At 29.1% G+C, this 27,843-nt stretch overlaps 1 protein-coding gene and 1 long non-coding RNA gene across 5 annotated transcripts in view; both read right to left on the minus strand.

Moving 5' to 3' along the window:
* Efa6 (Exchange factor for Arf 6) overlaps positions 1-27,843 on the minus strand; it is a 396,188-nt gene that overhangs the window by 225,635 nt on the left and 142,710 nt on the right. The gene's annotated exons all lie outside the window — the stretch shown is intronic.
* Positions 3,807-8,474, minus strand: LOC142321618 (uncharacterized). Its single transcript, XR_012755681.1, has 3 exons — positions 8,381-8,474; positions 8,218-8,268; positions 3,807-3,979 (listed from the first exon to the last, which is right to left on the minus strand). It is a non-coding gene; the product is annotated as an uncharacterized LOC142321618 (long non-coding RNA).

Raw genomic sequence — 27,843 nt, forward strand, 5'->3', positions numbered from 1 at the left:
AACAGCTAATTTTAATGTCTTTATTTTTTCTCCTTGGCTACTCTAGATCAAAATACTCGTATTTACTTTTAACCGTTACTGCTTCTTCTGCAAAGTGTAGAAGTTAAAAAGAAAGAGTACATTGTAAGTCTTTGTTAGATTCATTACTAATAAGTTTCTGCCTTTCTTCGTTAACCATTCAAATAACAATTACCTGATGTTTTTAAAAATAATCATAAATAACTTTTTTCTCTATATTTCGACCATTGTTTACATCAAAATAAAAAAGAAGAGAATAATTCAATTCTGCATTTTCAGATACCTTTTTGAGAACTAAACGTGCGCGACTAAAGTTTTCGAGAAGAGGCACAGTGATGTAAACTATGAAAAATGGAAAAAGCGATCACAAGCACTCAACGTTTTTTATCTATTGACAACCTAACTTTTCATGCGAAAAATGTAAAACAAAATTTTATTTAATAAAGATAAAACTGTCAAAAACTTTTCTTAAACAGTATTTATTTTTAGTGTTTTTATAATTTTATATTTTCTTTCTTGGAAAAAAACAGTGCGCGTGCGCACACAAACGCACAACTTGTTTGTAGAATACTGAAAGTTTTTAAAAATTTACGTGTAAAGAAAGCTGTATACTAATAGAATGCCGCTTTCACGACTTAAATAAAGTAAATAATATATCCCAATAATTAAACATAATTAAACCAATTTTAAATATGAATATATTATTTACAATTTAAATGATTACTTGCAATCGTCAGATAATAATTAATAATATACTTATTATCACGATCATCAGCAACAACAATGCGACTGTGAAATTAAGTTAACCGAAATACCCGAAGTGAAAATGAAGTCGATGAAAATTTAAATCGGGGAATAAAAATCTTATAAGAATAAAAAATGTTTAATGTTAAAGAAATTATTCAGTTCGTTCCGCTCGTCGATGATAAACAATGAGAGTTAAAAATACACGGGCGAACGTTCTAACTTAACAGAAAACACTTTCCCCCAACATTGGAACATTAAACCCAGTTAAATACAACAAAGAATAATCGAGATTAGCAACGGCACAGTGTTCTATTTCTTAAGAACATGATAGAATGTATTCCCGTATTTTCTTCTTTAACATTTTTATTATAAGCAGAGATATCATTACGAGTTCAGGACTAAATAATAATAGTTAATAGATTTTAATAATATAACTGAGAACGTAAAAGAAATTATAAAATATTAACGTTTAGATAAATCGTAAGCGATACTCAAATTAGAAAAAAAAAACTTCCGATTTACCTAAAAAAAAACGGAAAAAATAAAATAATGTTAAGTAAATAAAACAGAACGTCATCATTTAACATACAAAAACCATGTTTACTTAATGGGCTCGGATAAATTTTTTTACCCAAACAAACATAATACTCTCACTACAGCGTCGTTCATTATTTTGCGGATGAGTTTCTAACTGAATGATTTATTTCATAATAACGGTAAAAATTGTGGTATCATTTCTGAATAATTTATTTATTGAAGAAAAACAACTCCTGTTTACTAGCTTATAACTAATCTTTTTTTTCATTGTCATAATGGTTTTCGGATTACTTGCCATTTTCAAGCTATTTCAATAGTTATTTTAGGAATAACTAACAATGCTCGTAAATGCTTCTTGATAACCAAGCGATAAATATATATAAATTATTATTGCAACATCAAGCATGCATTTACATTTTTTACGTAAATACGAAATTAATATTTCGCCCCAGACCGCGTCCAATGTACGCACTAACATGGCGAATTCTCATAAGATAACAATCAGCTAGTGCGTTCTCTTATGACCAGCGTTCTACAAGGAAAGCCTTGCAGTTATTTACGCGATAATTAATTAAAGTATTGTTTTCTTTCCACAATCGCTAATGTAGCGGCGATTTAGTCGCTACATAAGTAATCCTATCGTAATAAATGTTTCATTAAATCGATGAACACATTTTAACATTCCATCTTATTAAAAGGAACGTACGTTTTTTATGTAATTTTTTCAAAATAATCATTCAAGAATAAGACTATTTTACTTGAAATAATCTAATTAACTGAAATAGGTTTAGGTCAAAAAACCAAATTAGACGAACACAATAAGAAAATATATTTAACAACCCAGTAATAGGGTATAAATTTTACGTTTTTTTTATCAGTTTGACGAGTGCAAAGTGGAGGTAGAAAGTCACATTTTGTTTTGCTTGATAAATTAATTCACTAAAGAAGCTATGAAGCTTGTAAGAGGGAATATGGAATGGATTTTGTAACGTATGAAAACTGCCATTCTTGACCGGGATTCGAGCCCGAGACCTCCGGATGAAAGGCTGAGACGCTACCGCTCCGCCGTGGAAATTGGCCTTATTTTATAAATAAAATTAAATTTAATTAGAGATGCAAAACAGATCACCCTTGATTTTTTGTTATGAAGCGAATTTTTAAGCTTCAAACTTGTGGGAAAATATGTAGCACAACTTAAATACGCTATCAACCTAAATTTACAAGAATATAAGAACTTTAATATTTGAACAACAGGCAAGGGAGGGGGAGTTGCTTCAATTTTTTACAAAAGAAAGCAACGGCGTGATGCGGCTACCCCTAAATCCTACTGCTTTTCCTATGTCATATCAGTATGGAATAGTACTCATTTAAGGATGTTAATAATAACTTATCCAAGTTATCGAAGTTAAGTTATTTAGAAGTTAACTTCTAAATTAACTTAATCCCGACAAAAATTCTTAATAGAGGATGTTCTGTATACTTTTTTCGGACGAAAGAAAATTTTTACACTTTGTAGAACATTCGTTCAATGAATATGGATATTCCACACCGTACCTAAAATACTATTTTTGATCAAATCCTTCCTTCTAATCAAATATTTAAAAAATTCATGAGCCTTTTACTACAACTGAACTATAAGAACCGATGTAATTCTACAACTTGAGATTTTCCCTACGTCTGTTTAATTTTTAAACAACATCAGAAACATTTGCCAGAAATATTTAAAAATGTATAAGTAAAAAAAGCATAAGAACAATTTTAAGCGATATAAAAATGAAACAAGTAAATATGAGCTAGCTGTAAACCACCAAAGATGTTATGAAAGCCTACATTAAATTCCCTGCAGCAATTTAATAACAGTAAAGAAAAATAAAACAATTCTTCGCCTGCTGGTCCCACTTACCGCAAATATTTAATACAGTTACTCTATGTACTGTAACAAAATAAGAATCCTGAGCGATATTGTAATTATGTAACCGAACTGTTACATTAATGAATTAATCTAATTAAAAAATATTATTAAAATATGCAACGTATATTAAAAAAAAAGAAATCATAATACTTGCCAAAGACGTAGCTCAGATTTCAAACGCTGAACCTTTTAAAAATTTATCGCTACGTAAATCAAACACTTCCATAGTTCAATCATTCAGTAAATTCAAGCGGAGCGAAAACTAGGTTACGTACATTGTAACCGGCACATTAAAAACTCAAAGCGGAGCCCTTTTTATTACCTTTATTCTATTTTCACGTTAAAAATAACAGAGTTATATTCATAGCAAATCCAAAATTTCTGCACAATAAAACTCAACGAAACCGTAGCAAAATTACTAAATTTACGACTGTACTTTAATCTAAAAATTGATAACCGAGATCAAATTCTAGGAATATTATTTTTAGAAATTAAAACAAAAAATACATAAAAAATTAATATAATAAATAAAAATAATGAATAAACTTTACCTTAATCCAAATAATAATTTAATTGTAGCATTTTACAGAACGGAAAGTTTTTCTTGAATTACTTTTAACAGCTTAGCCAAGATAAAAATCACAAATAAATTGTTTATGTAGTCTCACTATCTGTTGGAACACTATTCTTGAGCTTCTCAATTTTTAATTAACAACAAGAGTTAATTTCGGCCCCGATTCAAACTGTGTTGTCAAACTGCAGCTCCTTTCATAAAAAAAAAAGCTTTTTCAGTTTAACTGCACCAATGTCATTTTAATAAACACAAAAACACGACTTAATGTCATAAAATTTCAAATAACCTTTCTGAACATTTTTAGATGTTTTCCGATTTGGATGTATTTAGTTGATAGAAAAGAGCTCGCACAAATAGATTATCTTAATTAAAATAAAAGCATAGAAAGAATAAATGACATATTCTGAGGTGAAATAAGAGGAAAAAATACATGATTTCTGATGACGGGAATATTAAATTTTAGTTGATCAAGATTTTTTTTTTACATTTACAAGTTATTGAAAATACATATAGACCCTTAAAAAATGCTGCGCTTATGAAAAACCCGTTCATAAGAAAAGCCGAAAAGCTTGTTTTCTGTATGAAAATAAGAAAATTAATTTACAGAAACGAAGTAAAGATTGCTAGAAAACGTTAACCGCATCTTTTTTGATTGCAGTTATGTGCATTATTCTTTTATCCAAATTTTTCACCTTAATAATCATAAATTTCTGTCCGAAAATACTTTGAAAATCACTCAATATATTATTACAGCATAACAAGAAAAGTAATAATAATAATAATAAAATAATGAAAATATTTTTAATTATGTAAAAAAAAAACCAGCCCATTAGGTGATCAATAACGCTTGAACGTAAATTACAAAAAAGAAACCACATACAGTTGCGAACTGAGAACTTAGTTTATAATGTTTTCTTCAAATTCGCATGCACCCCGTGTCACGCATAGGTTTGAGAAATAGAAGTTAATGTTGTTATTTGTTAAATATCAAAATTTTCAAATATCAATACGTTATAAAACGTTATTTATTAATTATAAAAATTTTGTTATCAAAATAATAACTATTAAAGGATGCACATTTTAGGTTCTCTTTTAAAGCATTTTTCAATATTTCATCAGTTTCAAGCAATATTTTTTTAAACTGTGCAAACCATCTACACAATTTTTTTTTTATCTTTTTACTTTCTTGGCATCAAGCTCTTGACCTATGCTGAAAGAAGCAGAATCAAAAAATCGGGATGGGTTTTTTGCATTTCTCAACGTTTCATGACCTACGGATCCTAAAAAACAAAAAAAGGGAGAATGTTCGTATGAACGCGTGTTGGGCGACTATCTTTTGACTGGATAAACCGATGTTGATGAAATTTTGTAAAGGCTCTTGTATACGGGGATATTTGTTGGTAAAATTTTAGGGTCAATATCTACAGGGAAGGGGTTGGTAGTCAATTTTCTCAACCTTTTATTTAACTATATTAACTTTTATTTGAACTATATTATTTAACTCTTTTAACTAAATATTATTTAATATCTTCCTAGGCAAGAATATACTGCAAGCGACCTAAAAGAAAAATATTTTTGGAACAATATTGGTGGTGGAAAAGCCGATTAAAGTTTAAAAATACAGATTTTTGAATTTTTCAAAACTTTTTTTGGTTTATTTAAACTTTTATTATTACTAAAAATGTTTTTTCAAGTATCATTATTTTTCCACTTTATAAGAATAAATGACAATGCCAGGAAAGTGTATTACAACTCTGTCGTCACCTTTTTTTATTTAAAAAATTTTCATAATGTCATTGTGGCTACTTTGAAAGGGGTCCTTCCAAAACTGATTACGTAAACATCTGGTCAGTCGTTCTGGAGTTATACATATATACAAAATAAATTACATATGTTAAAATTGTATTACATATATAAAAATACATTACGATATTCCATAGTACAGTTTACATTTGTTTTTAGCCAATAAAAATAAAATTGTAGTAATATCTATAGACTTAAAAGGAATGTACTGGAAGAATCAACGTCACAACATCCTATGATATGTCGGTCTTTCTATTCTTTCATACGTATCTCACAAATTAATGGGCAAAACTTACTGAACTCTGGCATGTTGTATCGCAGACATCTCAGTGAGACGCATCACCTCTTTATTGAGAAATCTGGCGGCCACGCCTATAATAATATTTCTAAGACAATCGGTGGTATCAATTTGGTAAGATGCTTTGACCGACGATGGTGAACTTTTTAAACCTGCAGATCTCAAATTAACGTCAGATATAGATAGTTTTACATTAAAAATTCTGAGATTCTATAAAATTCCTGGTATTTAGTTAGTCTACCTTTTCCTTTTTTTCCTTCTTTGTCCACTAAACATTCGTCCATCGACTCTTTCCAGCTCCGGGAATTATCTACACTTTTCTACCTGATAAGAGTTTACCGAAAAACAGTTTCGGAAACATTTGTTTTACGTAACCTTACATGCCAACTGATAGCTGTTCGTATATATATATATATCTCACTCATTTATTGACCTATTTTCTTATTTTCTGTTTAACAGCTCTAAAGAATCTTAAATTTGCTATTTATATGCGATAGATATCGACATGACATACATTCAGATGAGGTGACATTTTTATTTTAATTACCGGGAATGAACTACATTAAAAACTCAAGTAACTGAATAATGAGAAAAAATACATAATCAAAATAACCTCTTACTCTATCTTTCTGAAATCGGTAAGAAAAAATTAACTTTAATACAAAGGTAAAGATAGCAGTTTTATATATAGAAAAATCTTATGTGGACGTCACGTGACTTCCTTGTACGTTATGTTGTATTAAATTACATAAACACATTAATTAAAAGTGCATAAAATTTTATTTCATTAATAACTTCTTATTTTTTTAATTTTTTTTTTTTTAATTGTTATTCAATTATTATTTATCGTAATTTTTTTTACAATCAGAGGTTAATAATTATTAAAAAATCATATATTTAAATTTAAAAAAAAGGAGATGAAGTCTGATTCGAAACAATGTGCCTTCCCTTTATAACATCAAAATATTTCATTAATTAGAATTTTATTTGGCTATAACAATGGTACCAATGAAAATATGTACCACATGTGATATATCGTTGAAAAGCTCTCAAAATCCAAATGTTTGGGAATTTTGGACACTTTTGGTTCAGTCAACTGCAATCAAATGGGGAGGTGGACATTAGATGTTACAACAGTCCTAAATTCAAAATTTTAACATCCAACGGCTAATCATTTTTGAGTTACGCGTCAAAGACGTCACGCCAAAATTAGTCAAAATAGATTAACAGATGGTAAAAATGGATATTTCCGTTGAAATCTGAAAACCGAAATTTTTCGCGAACACAATACTTCCTTTACTTCGTACAAGGAAGTAAAAATCGCTTCTTTTTTTCTTCTATTTATTTCTGTATTATATTTTTTCATAAATTTAATTTACTACTTTGGGGGGAAATAAAAATTAACAAGGCTGTTTTTTCTGTATAAAAATCTCTCATAAAAAATAATAAATAAACTATGAATCTTATTCGTATCAAACTAATGTCAAATAACACAGTTAAGAATAGTTTAACTTTCACTACAAAACACAATTACGTTTAAAAGTAGCCATTTTTATGTAAACAAATCTTTCTTCTTTTTCCCTTTCTTTGATTATTTATTTTATAGTTCATTCTCTTGGTCTATATTGTTGAGATAACCTAACAATAACAATATAACTTTTTTTTCTTATTTTGCGTTTCTGAAGATAGTATAATTAACAAAACCAACTAACCGTAACCGTACAAAAGTAAATAAATTTTTTTCTTAAAAAGCTAACCAGAGAAATTTCCTTGTTTACATGAATTAATTCTTTCCTCAAATTTCCCTTAATTTAATCAAACTGTTTGAAAACAGTATTCTATACAATTTTAAATCATAACATCCAAGAAACATCTGTGATATTTTATTTTACGCTTAGAAACATCTTACTAATATAATCTAAAACCCGTCCTAGAATATAAAAGGTTAAATTGGTTAGCGGTTCTGTTTTGTGATGACATTAAGATAACAGATATAAAAGTTTAATTAATTAACTAGATATGCATCAATTAAGTTTACACATTACCTTTCAATAAAAAAAAAGACAAGTTGCAGATAAGAACTACTTCCGACACTAAAATATTTACTTTTACTGATTTATCTTAACGACTATTCTGATTCTCTTTCAAATTTACTAAGGTTTTGCGTTCGGTTTGCAACTAAATCACGGACTACTATTATGGTTTTTAAATAATTTTACGATCGATTTTTCAACAAGGAAAAGTATTAATAAATTAAATTTATAACCCTAGATAAATAAGTTATTAAACCAAATTTAAAAACAAAAATAAGTGAAATAAATATTTTACCTTATTACTACGTAGTTAAATAACTGTATGAAGATCTGTAGGTATTCTTACCTGAAAATAAAATAAAGCGATTAAACGTTTGAAAACTTTTTTTCAAATCACTAAAATTTAATAAATTATTGATTTATATTATTTATTAATAATAAACACTAGCATTAATTACTATTTTTGACAGCTACACATAGTCGGTCGTTTTATACTGTCTTCTTCACGCATTGAATATCAGAGGCCATTTATAGATGAACTTTGAAAACAACAGCTGACAGTTTAAATGTTTTCGTATAATTAAGTTTTCATTTTATAAATAAATTATTCCATAAAATTATCGCTAATTATTTTAAGCTTTTATCGCGCCGTTTAGAAAAATGTGAAAAATTAAATCGAAGATAACGCGGTTAAAAATAAACATAATAAAGAAAAAAGATTTAACCAAAAATAATTTAAATTAAGAAATGACTTCACATGCGAGAATAAAATGCATTTAAGTGAAAAACCAAATAAACACAGCGCTAAATTAAAAAAAATACAGAATCATGATGTTAAAAAAAGGTCATAGGCTACATTCGTTTCAATTCATTTACTAGTTTATTTTTAGCTAACATCATCATCAAAAACAATCCTTACAAGAGCTAATGCTATCAAAATACATCGTGTTAAACATTTAATTAACATACGCGTATAAATCTTAAAGATTACAAAAAAAAATTCATACCATTCATAAACAAAATCTAGTCATCATAGTTATTTAGCACAAATGAAGTCATGCGCAATTTAAATCAACTGATTCATTCGTTAAAATGAACATTCTTTTGTACAAACTAAATATTAAATTATAAATAAAATTATTTTACGCTTTTTATATGCGCATTGATAACTGTAACAAAAAAAAAAACAACCTAGCACTGTTGTTAATTAAACTGTTAATAAAATTAAATCCTACAAAATTTTCTTGGTATAAAAACTTTAAATGTTATGTACTTCGTTTAATAAGAGTAACTTAAGTGAATTTATAGTAACATTAGAAAAGCGGAAAGTTAAGACGTAGTACAAAATGGTGTGAAACAAGGTTGTAACCTAACCTCATTACTTTTTAATTTGTATATCTACAAGTTATAAAAAAAATAAATAGAAACTTCTGATATTTGGTGTTCTTGGAAAATTCAGAAAACAAATAGAATAGAAAAGATTCTGAGGCAAGAATCGTTTAAAATTAAGGATGGTGATCTTTATATTAAGGTATGTAAAGTTAGAGAATTTCGTTCTACAAAGAAAAGACAAGAGGATAAAAAAGTAGATGAAGAAAAATATATTAAACATAATTAAAAATATGGGTAAAAATATTAAGCTAAGGCTAAGAAATTTGCGAAGAATAGAAATGAGAAATACCTAAACCAACCAAACAACAGGAAAAAAAACGAAGTCTCTCACCAGAAGACGAACGGCGGTGCTCAACCTATGTAAAAAAAATTGGGTACCTATTTTATTACATTAAGTTACGTTAGTAATCTTGTTAATAACATTGTGACGTCAGGATTTTATAATATTATTTTACATGAACTAATGCATTTTCAGCGGCTTTTCAAAGAAAAGTACTGTATTACTTTCGGTAGCATGGTGGAAGTTGTTGATGACAATGAATCATTGAAGATGATTCATTGTCATCTTTAAGTTTTGAGGTATGAGGTGTACGAAAATACCGTTCACTTAAAATTGTGTTTCCTTATAAAATACTTAAAAAATTTGCTGGTTAACAACTCCAAATTATTACATCAATTCATTTAAATTTAAATATACTGTAGTAGTTTATCTCCAGTTTCTCATGTGAAAATCTGATGAAGATTAGTTGAGTCGTTCTTGAAGTACGATCATATTAAAGTCGAAAAAACATTTGCGGTTATGTTGACCATGTACTGGTATATATTTTTCATATGCCCTAATGCAGTGTCACAGTGGTGAACGAGTTAAAAGTTGATGCTTGTGTTTTTAGTTTTTATCGTAAAGCTTTTTGCTTCTATTTTTTATGAATTAAAGAATTTTTTAAAATAAAATATTTGATTAGAATGAGTTTATACTTTTTCAAAAGAAACAAAATAAAATATCTAAAAGTCGGTTTTCTTGCAAAACTGAGCAAAGATTTTTTTTTAGTTATATTCAACAAACTATACTTGTAAATTATTTAAATCGCCTAAAGTTTATTAATGTACCAGTGACTAATAATAAATTAATAAAAGCTTTACCAATAAAAAAAAGTAACCTTTTATTTACTACTCAAACAAAACTATATTTTCTCAACGAAAAAAAATCATATTAAATTTTACACCCATTACTTTCCTATTCACTTTTTTACATTCCATTTTAACCAATATTCTCTTCAAAAAATAATAAAATCAATAAAAATTTCCAAAAAAATCTTCTGAATAAAGATATTGCAAGACTTTTTGCTCGAAATTAATTCTTTACAAAAAAAAAGAAAATGCATACCCTAATAACTTACAGGAAAAATATTAATCGTTCAGAAAAAAACTGGTATTTCCTAATTCACATAAAATTTTTTAAACAAATTTAAAACCTAAAGTAGTGATGAACACTGAAAATGGAGAAAATTGTTCTACAAATTTCATAAAAAAGAATTAATAGAACAGTTTTGAACAATGTTATAAGAAATATGCAAAACAAACATTTTAAAATAGCAAATAGCGTACTCACGCACCTTTTAGACCAACATCTTTTTATCTAAAAGTAGATGTGTGATAAGGGAAAACGATTTTAGATAGGTTTATCTAATCAGCGAGAAAATTATATTTATTTGACTGGATATTTCATTTTTGAATATTTAAAAAAAAAATTGTTTAAAAACTCGGGTGCGAAAATTAATCGAGTAAATGCCATGTAACTCTGAATATTGCCCACAAATTCAAAATTTTGAACTCAGAAAAAAGACAAACACTACCAATTCTGTATTATTATTATAATAATAATAATAGTATAATGGATGTAACAAAAATAAACGACATTACTACTACATAAAGATTCGAGGCATTAAAATAAGGGAAAACGTTCCTACCAAGTATGTAAATATACATGTGAAAACAATTACACTATCTCTTTTTCTGTGATTTTTAAATAGAAATTTATACCTGAAGCATAGATAGAAAAAGTCTACTAAAATTCGGTATAAATATTTAATTAACGAAATTCATATTAGAATAATTATATACTGTGTTTTCAAATATCCATCTATAGATTTTCAAATATCCAAAATGGCAGCCACTCATTTTTTTATCACTGATAGGTTCAATCGAATTATCTTTTATTAAATCAAATATGACGACCAAAATTTGAAGAAAACTAACTCACTTATACGAACATAATTATGGCAGAAGTCGTTATTATGTAAGCAACTCGACGCCCAGATTCTAAAACAGGAAAACGTAAAACTTAAATTTTAGTCAAATTTCGTTTCCTTCATTACAAAAAATAAAATATTTTTTACAAGTAATTAATTAAGAGTAAAGCTTCCTGTGTTATAAAAATGCATTAAATATTTTTTGTAGTTGACACACGGTAAAAATGAAAATAATGTATTTTCAGTATTTTATTGTATTAGTATATTGTATTTATATATTGTATTAGTATAAAGTCCAATAAAATAAATACAACTTAATCTAATAATAACTCCAACAAAAAAGGAATAGAAAAAGTAAAAATAACAAGCTGAAGATAAGAACATGAAATAAAAAAATACTCAAAATTAAAAACGACTGCCAAAAACAAAACATTACTCTTTAATGTAGGATAATTAAAGAGCGTACGGGTGACAAATTTGTATATAGTATAATTTTTTTTAGTTTTTTGAATTTATTTAAATACACACACACCCACAGTCGCGCGCGCGCGACACTACCGGTAATGTAAGGATTCCAACGCGGGATCATACATCTACATCGGTTCAGCCGTTGAGTTGCTACGGTGGAAACACCCTAAATACATTTAGAAAAAAAACTAAATTTCCGGAAAATTTTCTAAATACATTTATTTTTTTGAAATAGATATTTTCTAAATACATTTTCATACATTTTAACGGAAATACACATTTTGACCATCCCTGAATCCATTTTGACTAGTTCGGCGTGACGTCTGTATGTACGTACGTATGTATCTCGCATAACTCAAAAACCATTAGCCGTAGGATGTTGATATTTTGGATTTAGGACTGTTGTAACATTCAGTTGTGCACCTCCCCTTTTGATTGCAAGGCGACTGGACCAAAAGTGTCAAAAAAAAGCCTGAAATTGGAGTTTGTACTTCTTCCTAACTACAGTAATAAGCCCTCATTAAGAGCTTTTCAACGATGTAGCACGTGGTGCTGATTTTCACTGGTTCCGGAGGTGTAGCCAAATAAAATTTTAATTAATGAAATATATGGTCTTGCAAGGTGAAGGCACATCGTTCAAATTCGACTTCATCCCCTTTTTTAAACTTTATATTTAAATATATTGATTTATTAATAATCATTAACCTCCTATGGTAAAAAATATTTTACGATTAATAATATTCAATAATAATAATAATAATAAAAATAAAAACGTAAAAATATCAGAAGTTATTAATGATAAAATTTTATGTACTTTTCACTTTAAAACAAACATGTGGATATGTAATTTAATAGGCGTACAAGGAAGTTATGCGGTGTTCACATCAGATGTTTTATATCATACATCTTTATGAAACTGCATTTTTTAATTGTTCTATATCATGGACTTTTAATCGACACTGAAAAAGAATCAATACAGATAATGCAATATTTTCAATACTACTTTTTGTAATACAGTAAAGAAGGAATAATATAAGTAGGCCGGTGGATGATGGCGTAACAGGAAAATTTTAACCTCATATTTTAGAGATTTTTACTTCCGCAAAGCGATGTAAATTATACATTCAAACATCGGCTAACAAAATAGTAAAAAAAATAACAAATTGAACGAATGATCAAAATACGAGTATCATTTTAATAAGCCTAACACTTTTTGTTCTGCTATGTAGCACTAGACTTTGGTGATTTTTTTTTTATAAAGGAAGTTTGAAAACAGTCGTTTAGCAGATTTAGTAATAATTCAAGCTTCTGTGTGGCATAAAATTGACGGCGTATTCTTTATTTTCAATACCTTAGTATCTATTAAATACGATAAATAAAATAAATTGCTTTTAATGACAGAACATAAAAAATAACTAAATAAAACTTGTACGCAAACAACATTCATAAAATTAGAGATAGTAAGCTACCATTAAAATATTAATATTTTAAAAAACACAATACATTTACAACAATTTCTCTTTTTTTACTACTTTCTAGACAAGTTTTTCATATAATTTACTTAAAGATAAAGTAAATTTACTTGTTTAAAACAATTTGACCAAGAGGTCAAGAACCGGTTTATAAATAATAAAATAATGATATAAAATACAGTACATCAGTAAAATTTTTTATAATAAAAATTATGTGACCTATTTTTAAAACAATTCAGGGTTAAGGATTCACTGATCAAATTCGTATTCACTTCATACGTAAAATATCAATCTTTCTCTCAAAAAAATTCTTACAGCAAACACTTGTGATTTGTATTAAAGAACCCCCCTCCCCCAAAAGAAGTACTTTATTTTCTTTCAGTAACCATATACTCTTAAATTATTTAGAATTTTTGGATGAATTTTTTAAAAAATGTACCTCCAAAACCGATTTTAAGGAAGAAAAATTATAAATGACTCTTAATCGACATAAATGTAAGCTAAGAACCGAGAAGAATCATCGAATTCCAACTACATACTTAGAAGAATGTAATCCATGTATATTCTTTTACATTAATCAAAGTAATTTTTGCACAATCCAATCAAAATTAATAACAAAAAATAACGAATGGAATCCAGGTTCTACAAATACTCTATGTAATTTATATAAAAAAAAAAAAAACAATTTCCTAGCAATAATATCAAGTGTTTATTTAGTCGTATAAACTGACAATAACATAGGTTTCAAAGGAAATAAAAATATTTATAGTGAAAAACCAAATAGGTTATTTATCGCTCGAATAAAAGGCATAATGAACTGGACCACGAGGGTAAATAGCACTTAACTGAAAGTCATTGCTGAAAACGTTTTTTATAAACTGCATACTAACTATAAGAAATATTTCGCATTCTTTAAGTACTACACGCAATAAGAATTTCTTTGTAATAGTTAAACCTAATCATCCATAAGAAAGCTAAAACTCAGGCTGATTTAAGCTAATGTCTGGTTATGCACGGATCAGCCTTCTTTTGACGTCTCACTTATTCATTAAATTCTAATAATAAATAGTTCTAATAATAAATAGTTAGTTCTAATAATAAATAGTAATAATAATAAATAGTTCTAATAATAAATAGTAATAATAATAAATAATTCTAAATAAATAGAAATTGAATTAAAACTAACTTCAATGATTTCATTCAACAGATAATTTCTTAAAATATTACCACCCACGATGTGTTACATCGAAAATTCCTGTTAATTGGCTACAACACAGGGAAAACTTCTTCAATTAGGTATATGAAACGTTTATCTTTTTCTGAAACTTTAATTGGAAAATTAAATTAAACGTTTAATATTACTTCTAAAAATTAAAAACTCGCCATACACATAAAAAAATATAACACTTTTTTGCAACTCATTCCACTAGTCATACAAGAATGTAGTAACTAAGAGAGGATTCCTGAGGAGTTGTAACAGTGACACATGACTAGGGGTAAAACAAAACAAATATTGTATTCGCATAACAAATTACGATAAAATACGATGAAAGAAAATAAATTATTTAATATAGAGGTAGTTCTGCACACATCTGCACATGACATTATTTTTCTATACGTATGTCATTCTCTAAATAAAAATACATGTCTCAAAAATTGGAAAAACTTTAACAGCATAATTTATTCATTCAAGGAAAAATGTTAAAAAATGAAAGTTCCGTATTTTAATAAGAAACTTGTTTAACAAAAGTAATTTAATAATTTTACTTTATTCATCTGTAATACTTAAGTATTATAAAGAAATCATTAAAAATCCCTATTCTAGCCGTAGTACATCGATTTCGATGAGTTAAAACAATAAAATAATATATAACGTACAATATAAAATGTAAATAATTAATTTTGTTAGAAGAAAAAATTTTTCAGTTAAGATAGTAGCGGGGATTGTCCGTTGTGGTAGTAGAACTGCTTAGTAAAGGATGCTTTAGTACCGCCATCTGTCGCTGTCTCTCGCACTACACATTCCTTACAGAGGCACACTTACTATTCCAGTCAGTATAACTACTACTTTTAAGATAGAGGCCGGCTATTTTGCAACCCGCATTTTTCAGATTGCACATAGTTTCGGTCCTGTAATGACCAAACTGTTGCTATGTAGAACTTACAATACACTTGATATTTCTCCCAGGCTAAACTGGAAAGGCGAGCAAAGCGAGTTCTGACTGTCTAAACTTCCCCTGACCGCAACGAGAATATTACTTTTATATATATTTAAAATAGATGTTTTTCATAAGCTAATAAAACAATGAAAAACAATATCATTAACGTCGGGACGGATTTATATTTGTAAATAAAAATAGGATTAAACATTTCGCGCCAAGTGTAGACCATAACATTCCTGAAAAAATTATAAATTTGTAATGACTTAGCTGCAGCCTAAAACGCAGTTAAGTCATTAAGAGATTGGTATAGTTAATTTTCCTCTTTGAAATAATTAATAAAACTGTATAATTTTATTTTTTAATAACACTTCATTCCTGTCTTAACAATTATTAGTACATATTAATTACATCACTTAATACGATATTAAAATACGGCACTAAATAAAATGTCATATTCAGCCTCAAAAAAAAAAAATAATAACCAATTATGATAGAAATAGGAAAGATCTTAATCTTATCAAGAGTAGAAGAATATTTTGGAACACACTCGCGTTTAAAATCAGCCGTAAAGATCAACTTAAGTAGTCAAAAAATATTAGTTTTCATTAATTTTCCTTCATATTTTCAATGAAAAATCTCAGTAATGATATAAAATGGCTTGGTTAATAAAGAAAAAAAAGAATACTAAATGAAATGACAATAGATTTTTCTAATATTATTATTCAAAAATTTACCAAGCTTTCAACTCAACACACAAGATTTTACGTGAGTAAAATAGATTCTTTATGATATCCCAAAAAAATTTAGTCGTATTTGTATAACAAAGACAATCTAACGTGCAAAAAGAAATAAATTATGCATTAAATCAATTAAAAAAAGTACTATGCAAAGAAAACAAGAACGAAATATAATTATCATAAAGAAAAAGTCATACGCGAAACTTTGGCATAATTATCAGAAACCACCCTTAAATTCGAGTACTGCATTGTATTGGTCTCAAATAAATTTGACAGAAAATCACAAAATCTCACTCTTATCTAAGTCAAATCGAAATATAACTAACCAATCATCTAATTTAAGTGAATAACTGTTACCATAACAATAATTTAACGAGCAAAAATTTAATTTCTCTCCCGAAACGAAAACCACTTTCACATTGCACTATCATAATCAGTCAATCTTAAAAAAACGACAACTCGGATTAATATATGGTTTATGAATAAAATTATACTTCTTTGTGTTATTAAAAAGCATTCATTTACGAAGATAAAACATTTTCGATAAGTCAAAATATCAAATTAATTTTAACTTGCTGTATACATTTAAATAAAACAACGGATATCAATGAAAATCTAATTTAAGTAAATTACTTGCAAGTTAAACAATGTTAACTAATTCAAGGAGACCCAAGGGCCTACTACTCTCCGTGAATCCTACTTCATTCAATATGTATGAAGACAACTTCATTCGTTCAAAAGTAGTTGGAATTACAATTCCAACCGCAGATGTTTACAAAATGTAACTGCAAGCTTTTAACGTGGATGCATCAGTCGAAGCGCAATGTAAATTTGTAATGAATTTATATACAAACAAATGTTATCAAATTTACCGAATATATTTACACATAAAATATATTTATAAAGTTTAAAAAGGCAAATACGTTAAAAACCCCATAACCGTACGGAACCATTAGTTAAACTACGTTAACATAATAGTTATGGAACCCAACGTAGTCATTCACAAACAATTTCAGGATTTCTGAGGAAAATGTGGAGTTAAGTAGTCCCATTGCTTTCTTTAACGAGTCAATTACAGTGTTGACTCGTGGACGATGGTGTCATCGTCCCAAATCTATCAAAATCCAGATGATATTCAGAATTTAAAGTGACACCTTCATTCTATTTATTACAAGAATTAGTTCTCTTTCTCTTCTGTTTAGCCTCAGGACCACCGTAAGGTATTACTTCAGATGATATGTGCGTGTGTAAATGAAGTTCAGTCTTGTACGATCTCAGGTCGAGAATGTATATTAAGGAACTATTTGTACATGAATATCAAAACTCTCAGAAAAATCAACTCTTTTCATGCATTACAACCAGAAGAAAGATAAGTAATGTAGAGAAAAAACATATTAATGGGCCCTTTCTTTTTGTGAAAAAATTTATAAAGAAAAAACTACAAAAAAAACAGTTTTTAAACTAAAATATTTGAAATTTTTAACAAAAAATATGAACAACACAAATTTATGCACAAATGCATAAAATTGAGACACCAAAATACAGTACTGAAAGTACTATAAACTATATAGTACTATACAGTAATCCTGTATAGAACAGAAAGCTACAACGTAACAAATCTACAACCACTTTTAAAAACTGAAAGGAAAAGTTTAAGAACGATCCATGGCCCAAGAAAAACGAAAGACGGATTCAAAATTAAGTCAAATAAAAAACTTTACTAAGTTAAAAAAAAAGCAAAACATTTTCAAAATTTTTTTGAATATTTAAAAGTAATCCAAAAAAGAAGTCTAAATTTTGTGCGACATATGATTCGAATGAATTCAAATAGATTGAAAAAGAAACTTTTTGAAAAATTTTGGAAATATAAATCTCCGTCCCTATACATAAAATAAATAAACGAAGACCTAATTAAAGCAAATATAGAAATAAAGATTGTCAAAATAGAAAAAAATTTAGAGAAAATAATCCGCAGAATAGAGGTTTTGTTAATGTAAAAACGAAAAGAGAGCACATAAGCTGGACAGAAGAACGAGAATCACAGCAAAGTAAAGAATGAAAGAATTCTGGAGGAGAAAGAAGGAAAATCAGAAAAAAGGAAATGAAATGATATTTACGTGGTCGTCTACAAGCCCTTTTCGGGGAAAAAATTAAGAAACGACTTTTCCTTTCATAATTTTAGAATTTAAATGGGTAATGAATAGCCCAATAGGTTTTAATGAATAGGTTTTTTCCTGAATAAAATGTTTAAGATATTTACTGTAACAATTTAGTCGTGTTAGTAAAAGCTTTAAACCAATTACCGGTCGTAATCCACGATCAGAAATAATTGTTTTCTGCTTACACTTTTAATTAGATTTCATAAGAAAGCTATCTATTGTAATGAGTACAATGATTCAACTTCCGAAAAATTTCGACATATCTTCGCGTTTCACATCCCCCAGATCCCAAAAAACAACCGTCAGCTCAAAAGTTTAAATATATATATATATATTTATTACTTTCTTGTAGACCCGATAACTGCCGTAATTTTTCGCCAATCACTTTCAAATTGATACATAAAATATAACGACCAAAAATCTCAGTCGAGTTCGTTAATAAAATCGGACCATAAGCGTGGAAATGGAGGTGGTTTTTTCCAAAAAAACAAATATCGCTATAACTTTCTTATTACGTAAAATATCGAATTCGTTTAAAGTTCGTACTATTCTTTGAATAAGGGCCTAAAACTTATGTAAATAAAGTTTTTTGATATCACCAACCATTGGCCCAGGGGGTAAAAAAATGGCGTTTCGAAGACAAAAAAATCATACCTCCCTTAATAGGCACAGTTCGAATCGGTTTAAAGGGGTCATTAGTTCTCTAAATATTATCTAAAACTTTTGTTTGAAACAATTTTTGATATAACCAACCTTTACGGCAAGGGACGACCTAAATGTTGCTAGAAATGTAAGAAGATGGTGTTTGTCGTATGCTAAACATGTGAAACATTTTCACATGCCATTATCGTATTGAGTGAAAGTTTTTCTTAACTTTAAGGTCGAAATATTTTTTATTCCTTAGTTTCTTATCTTTTTCCTGTTTAGCTTCCGGTAATTACCTTTCAGATAATACTTCAGAGGATGAATGAGGATGATATATGTATGAGTGTAAATAAAGTGTACAGTCTCAAAATTCGACCATTCCTGAGATGTGTGGTTAATTGAACCCAACCACCAAAGAACACCGGTATTCACGATCTAGTATTGAAATCCGTGTAAAAATAACTGACTTTACTAGGACTTGAACACTGAAACTCTCACTTCCAAATCAGCTGATTTGGGAAGACGCGTTCACCACTAGACCAAGCCGGTGGGTTTTTATTCCCTACTTAGCACAGGTGAAATCTACCTCCGTTTTCCCGCGTACCGAAAGAGATTTTTTCATAATAAATATTTTATTTAGTTTTTTAATATTCCGTGTTGATGTGCCGAATAATAAAAAATTACAAAGTGTTTTGCATTTTACTGTAACCGAATAACAACGGGGATGAAAGAAAAACACTAAAGAAAACTGCCTCTACAGATGCAGATGAAGATTGAATAAGTAATTAATTCGGTGTGATAAAAATGCGATTTTTTTTTGGTCGTTTGGATATTCGGTCGTCAGACACTTTCATTTCATTTATACATATATAAATGTAGTTAATTATACAGATTTAATTAGAATAGAAAATGACAATTAGATTTATATGAATTATAAACATTTTCATTTATCTTCTTTCTTGCCATCACTTCTTAAGTACTCGTAAACTCATGGCTGTATTCACTTCTTTCATTATGATCCGATTAAGATTTTGCCGATAATTATTAAAAAATAATCAATAAACAGTTTTGAATAAACTACAAACTTAAAAAAAAAAAATAACCTGTGAATAACCTATGGCACTCGCACAATGTATTTATCTGTTTTGAAATTAATCTCCAAAGAAATTCTCCAAAAAAAAATTAAACTAATTAAAAAGTTTAATTTTCAATAAATTTTGACTTTTAAGATTTGTTGCAAATTGGAAATAAAAACTATAAACAATTTTTAATTAACCGCTAATTTGACGCCGACTTATAAAGTAGAAATTTAAAAATTATTAAGTGTTTTTTGAACGATTTTTTAACATATTTAGTTTTATATGATCGTTACAATGTTACAATCTACAGAAGAAACGCCACCCAATAGAAGAAAAAGCTATTTGCAAGAAAAAATAAAGAACAGAGATTTTCAAGATGATAAAAAATAAGAAACGCAACATGAAAAACAACATGAAGAGCGCCGAATGCGAATTAAGGTACTTCGGAACGCAAAAGAATTTGTATTATTATTCTTTACCCTTAGTTTAAAAACTCTTTTTATTTAATTATCGTGGGAAATTACTTTGAATATAATAATGATACGAGAGTACATATTAAGTCATTGTTTCTTAGTTTACCGATATTAATATTATAGTTAGGAAATATTAATCTGTTTAACTAGCGGTAGTTATTTGTAAAAATGTGTGAATTATTCATCCCACGAGTTAGTAGATTATTAAGTTATTAGTTTGTTTGGTAACGGATTTGAATATTAGATCGTGGATACCGGTGTTCTTTGGTGGTTGGGTTTCAATTAACCACACATCTCAGGAATGGTCGAACTGAGAATGTACAAGACTACACACGCACTTCATTTACACTCATACATATCATCCTCATTCATCCTCTGAAGAATTATCTAAACGGTTACCGGAGGCTAAACAGGAAAAAGAAAGTTTGTTTGGTAAAGTATCGAAAAAATGAATCTTTTCTAAAAATAACTTTTTTCGTTTTTGGAGTTCCCTTTGAATTTTTTTTAAAATGATTTTTTGAATTTAGAACTTATTTCAGAACAAGAATCCTTATCACTTATAGCCAATCAGCGAAATTAATTTCTGTTTCTTTCGTTCTTTCCGGAAATTGTTACCGATTTTCGTTTTGTAGATAATTCAAATTTTTTTATATAACATTTTTTGAAGTAGCGTGCTTTTAATTCCAGTTAGTATCGACACTTTCTATTTGCCTACTTTTCGATTTGTATTTATTAGGAGAATTAGAAACGTTGATTTTATTTGAAAGTACCTCAATTTTAGTTAGGGCTTTTCGTACGTCATCAGACGAGTAGTCAGTCGGTGGACAATGGACAAATCTGCAGGCACACCGTCTTCCCCTTCAAACTAAATAAATAGTAATGATTCGGTAACCTCATATCCTGTGAGCATCTAACCAAAATTCACAGAATAATCCGGCGGAGAAAGGAATAGGTTAAAAGAAAAAGCGATAAATAGGGAGAAAGTTATGTGATCTCGTCCTGGGAGCACCCCCTTGTTGATTATCAGCACGTGTTCCTCAGTTGCATTTGAAACAAAATGCTTTTCATATAATAATAATAATAATAAAGAGCCGTCCTTAGACGAGGAACAGGCTTCTCTAAGAAAATCCATCCGCAGAATTAAGTGGTGTATAAGATCATCGATTTTTCTGAGATCGATTAATAAAATTTGTACGGCATTAGGTTTTTATCTTTATAGGCTTACTTTCGGAAGTAGGATTACTTCTACCTTATATATATCGCTGGATAAAAGAATTAGAACGAATTCTCAGTTTTAATAGGTGTTGAATAAAGAGTCTTTTATTATTAAACTAAAACCTATAAATCACAACTCGTGATTGCAATGCTGTGAAGTGTTATCATCTAACTACTAGACCGTATATTGATTTTACTGTGTAATGTTTTCAGCGTGGGCTAGGCATTTTTCATTTGAAACCGATAAATAGGATGAGTGGATTCATCTAAAGGTAAGGTTAACGTCATCAGAATATTATAATATTAATATTGTTAACATCATAAGAAGAAAAGGTTGTTACATTTTACTTTTTTATTAATTTGATATGTTAACAAATTAAAATTGCATCGTAAAGTACGGTATTATACTCTTAAAATTAATAGTATTATAAAAATTAATTAAATGAATATGGCTTGTGTAATAATAGCTTATTTTTAAATCGCAAGAAATATGATAGCACCTCTGTAAGTATGTTAACATTTATTTTGTTTAATTTTTGTTTTTCTTTATTAAACAGAAATCCATGAGTAGACGAAATATTAATTACGATAAATAATTAATTATTCTCTTAGCTAAAATCTGAAATATTTGACCCGTCACTCTTGTTTTTGTTTACCTTTTCTCACGCTAACTTAATGTTGTCGCTAGTCTTAAAACTTAAAACTCGTTGAAATTTTCAACCGACCTAAAACCATTTTACTTTGATAATTTATTGCTTCCGCTTCATACAATAGAGTTATTACTTTCTAACAGCATTTAATCATTCATTATCAGAAGTTTAACTAAACTTCTGTAAACACAGCCTTGCATATTCGTTAATTGTATTAATTTGGTTGATTTATTTCCCTGTAGATAGATTTATTATTTTAAAAAATAAAATAAAAATTATCATATTTTTAATTGTTTTCTGTGGTACTTTATTAATAATTTTGTGTGCTGTGGGTTTTAAAGATATATCCTCCACTAAAATTAAGAAGAAAGTTAAAAACGGTGCGTCTCAACATATTGTTTAAAAGTCCTTTTTTTTTTTATTTTACAGTGAGGGGTGATGTTGGATCGGTATATATTTTTTTAATATAATTTTTATGCACGATCAAGCCGTAATCTGTACGAATTGGTTTTATTAAAAGATTTTTCATTACTTTTTACAGAAAATTCCTTTTAAGATCCGTTGTTTTTTTTCCAATGAAAGATCTTTTTAACGAAATGTTTTCCACGAAGACGAAATAAAGGTATTTTTATTTTTTTCGGAATCATTACTATATTACGGACAAGTATAGCGAAGTGGTTCGTCTCCACCTTTCATTTAGAAGATTCTAGGTTCGAGAATCCCGGTCGGGTTTGACATTTTTCATTCGTTGTAAAATTAATCTTTCACAAAGGAACTGTAATCAGGCGGGTTATCTTTACTTTCGAAATTACTGTAAAATAAGTGACACGAAATCTGTAAATAAAGTAATGAGACTAGTTTTTTTTTGGCAGCCAAAGTGGCAACAGTGAAAAGTAAACATATGGTTATATGAACAGCTGATTTATATTAGATATTACTGTTATTAGTCTACTGTTGCCACGTGAGACGTAAATAAACTTTTCGTGAAACGAGTTTTTGTCGTGCGTTACAAAAATGAGTAATACTATTTATGAGCAACGTTGTGCAATCATGTTTTGCGTTAAACTCGGTAAGAATGCTACTGAAACTTTTTCAAAATTGAAAAGGGAGTATGAAGATGACACTGTCACGAGCCCAAATTTTTAGCTGGTTTAAAACATTTTCAGATGACCGGGAATCAGGTGCGGATGATTCACGCTCCGGAAGATTGTTAACGCAAAAACTGACGACAGTGTTGAGCGAATCTGTGAATTTTGGAGTTTTTTTTCACAGGACAGACCTGTTAATTAATATGTTTATCGAGAAATTCTTGAAAGACTGCGGAAAAGAGTTGCCCGCGTAAGATCAGCCATCAAAGACACTTGATGCTGAATCATGACTATGCACCTTTGTCACACTGTACTCTCAATTTATGAGTTTTTGGCAAAGAAAAACATTCCTGTACTTTTTCAACCACCTTATTCAGCTGACTTGAGTCCCTGCGACTTTTTCCTGTTCCCGACTTTAAAAAAACACCTCAAAGGACGCCATTTTGAAACAGTAGAAAACATTAAAAAAATTTAACCAACCATCTGAAGCATATTCCAGTTTCTGAGTTCCAACACTACTATGAAGAGTGGGAAATCCGTTTGAAGCGTTGTGTAGCTTCCCAAGGGAACTATTTCGAAGGTGATAGTGTCCATGAATAATTGGATTCTAAATAAAAGTTTTTCTGAACCAGTCTCATTACTTTATTTACAGACCTCGTATCCTTATTTTACAGTATTATCGAAAGTACATAAAACCAGCCTGATCACAGTTCTTTTATGAAAGATTAATTTTGCAGCGAATGAAAAATTCCAAGCGTGACCGGGATTCTCGAGCCCAGACTCTTCTGAATGAAAGGTAGAGACGAACTACTTCGCTACACACGTCCGTAATATAGTAATGATTCTTACGACTTTATTATGATTAGAAGAAAGAAATTCTTCGTGCCTTGCAAACTGCGATGAAGTTCGTTAATCAATTACCGAGTTACAAGGTAGCTAACCCAAATATACGAAGTCTGTTCAGAAAATAACCTAAGATTTTTAACTAGGCGCTAACGGAGATATTTAGTGACGCGCGATTGGCAGCACTGTGTTCCGCATAACTTCCTCTGTAACATGTTCGTGTTGATATCTCATTTAATTTTCGTGTGATGTTATATTAGTGTAGGTAGCGATTTTTGTAATGTGCGATTTTTTTATGATTGTACTTTTGTTTCAACGTCGCAGCCATAAACCCAGCTTTTCTCATCCTTTATGATTCTTTGCGTGAATGTTTCATCGTCATCGGCTTCTTCAAGAAGTTGCCGACACACATCCACTCGGTGTTCTTTCTGCTGTTCAATCATCAAACGAGGAACACATTTTTCTGCAACTCGACGCATGTTCAATTTTTTAGTCAAAATATCATGGCATGATCTATTTGAGATGCTAACCTCTTCTGCAAGTTCTTTGACAACCAATCGGCGATTTGCACGCACCGGATCGTTGATTTTCTGAAGGCGGGTGTCATCAGTTGAAGTCGAATGCCTTCCTGGTCGAGGGTCATCTTCAATAGACTGACGACCACTTTTAAATCGTGAAAACCATTCGTAACATTCTGTAGGACTCAGAGCATCATCTCCGTAAGCTTGTTTCAAAGTTGAAACGTTTTTGTGAAAGTTTTCCCTAGTTTCACGCAACATTTTACGTTGTATCGTTGCTTCCGAAAATCGCACATTATAAAAATTGCTACTAACACTTAAACACGCTGCATTCAAATAACAATAACACGAAAACTAAACGAGATATCAACGATCCAAGAACATGTGGTTACAGATGAAGTTACGCGGAACACAATTGTGCCAATCGCACGTCACTAAATATCTCCGTTGGCGCGTAATAAAAATGTTCAGTTATTTTCTGAACATACCTCGTAAACATCATACGCCAAATTAATCCATAATCGCTCCATTCCTTGAAAGATTAAATAAATGCACAGTAATACTTCTTTCTACAGTCCGGTGAAAGTAAAACCTTTTCTTTATTTTTTGTTTGTACTTTTGGTAAATTTAATCTACTATCTTTCGTAGTGCAGTGATAAATTTCTAACAGATTAATAACTGGAGTGAGTAAAACTGAAATTAAAAAGTAACTAAATTGAATCGTCGAACTAAATTAACATCATTTCGTATATCATTGTGGCACGGATGGTTATTGCTGTCGTCATCTTTCGGAAGATCGATAGTTAAACGCTCGGCTAAATCGGTCATATTTTAACGATAACGTCTCCCGGATACTGTCGGAGAGTTGTTACAACTTTCCATTCTATTGTCGGGTTGCGATTAAAAAAACGTCCTTACCCGTTAATATAACATGAATATACATTTATCAGACGAACAAGAAACGCAGCTACGTTCACGACCCGAATTAAGAAAGTTGCACTACACACAAGGAGATTTTTGAAATACCAAATGAATCAATCCGTAAATTTTATAGCTAATCAAGTTTTCTAATCCACTGCAATTTCACACTTAGTTGGCAACGTATATAATTCGTCCATATTTTATCTCTATCGTCAATCTACTGCAAGCGATAACACTGGTGTTGATACGACTGGTGATATTACGGTTGAAAGAACAAGCATAATTAAAGTTTGATGAAACCATCTGCAAAACATTTAGAAAAATGATACAGCGATGGAAATATATATACTTGATATTTATAAAAAAAAAAAAAAATAGAAATGTAAGACTCAAACGTCAGTAAAAAACACACATTCAAATATTAAAATTATTTGGATTACCTAAAATAGAATTAATTTTATTTATATATTATTTTGTAATTTATTTCGTTTATAAAAAGAAAAAAAAAATACAACCAAACTGCTATATATAAACGAATTTTAAAAATATAAAAAAACAAATACTGGTAAGTTAATAAAACAAATAAGAGCTATGTATTACGGCTCATAATAATTGATAACTGATATCGGTGGAAAGAATACTGTTGTCCAATTCTCACACTTAGTATAGTATACATAACAGCAATACAAAGTACAGTTTATAGTATGCGTATAGTGATTGTCGTGAGCGAATTAACGACAGCAATAATTTTAACGACCAATTATTCTAACGCTAACAAACTATTTTTGAAATGAAACAATCATCAGTAAAAAAACAGCCTATCGTTGTCTATCGTCTAACAATTTCTTATTTTAAAAAATTTCTTCAACATTTAAGCACTCGCATCAAATGTACGTTTTATTGCGCATTAGAACATTAATTAAAACTAATTAATAATCTACATCGAAACAATTTAACAATAAGCTGAATTACTAATTTTGATTTTTAAAAATAACATGAATAACATTTAGTTCAGTTCATTTGTCGTCATAACGGTCGCCAACCGTTATGACAAAGATTTCTATTAAAAAGAGGTACACACTTTTCATTGAAAAATTCGACTCATAAAAAGAAACCGAATTATTTAAAATAACTGATATCTGTTCTGTAAAAAGAACGTTTTAACTAGGTTAACAAAAAGCTGACGATTAGTATATTATATAGACTCCTTGATTTAAATAAATTCAGCATCTAGATGTATCCGAGAGCTAAAAAAAACTTTTATTTCGACAACTTTTCGAATTATATAAGGAACGATTCGAAAAATGAAAATTTACAAGTAAAAGCATCATATCTTTACAGAATAATTAAATCAAAGATTATTAAATTTAATAATAATTTAATAACACACTAACCCTACCCGAACTGGTTGGCCAAGTGTAAGTTAAATTAAGGATAACCTATAATTTCTCGCTTCAACCGGCTGTAGAAAGATTGATTTCACGAAAGTTAATGAACTTTCTCTGAAGGACTCTTATCTGGATATATTAAATACAAAACACAGGTTTCATATTTATATTAATCTCACATCTTACGTATAAACTCTTATATTTAATTTAAAGATTCGGCGTATCACCTATTCTGCATAAGAAACACAGAAAATAAATTATATGAACATAAGAATTATAATTTCTTAACACAGAGAAAACAATGAATCGGAGGATACGCATTCGTTTGAGTGTAACATAAATTTTAATATCTATTAAATAACAAGCGGGTAATTAAAACTACCGAGAGGCGTCACTAGTGTACTCCCTGACAAGTATGAGACAACTTGACAGAGAGGCGGTAACGCTACCTCTGTCCTACCT

The sequence above is a fragment of the Lycorma delicatula genome, chromosome 3, assembly GCF_047948215.1.
Source record: "Lycorma delicatula isolate Av1 chromosome 3, ASM4794821v1, whole genome shotgun sequence".
Lineage (NCBI taxonomy): Eukaryota > Metazoa > Arthropoda > Insecta > Hemiptera > Fulgoridae > Lycorma > Lycorma delicatula.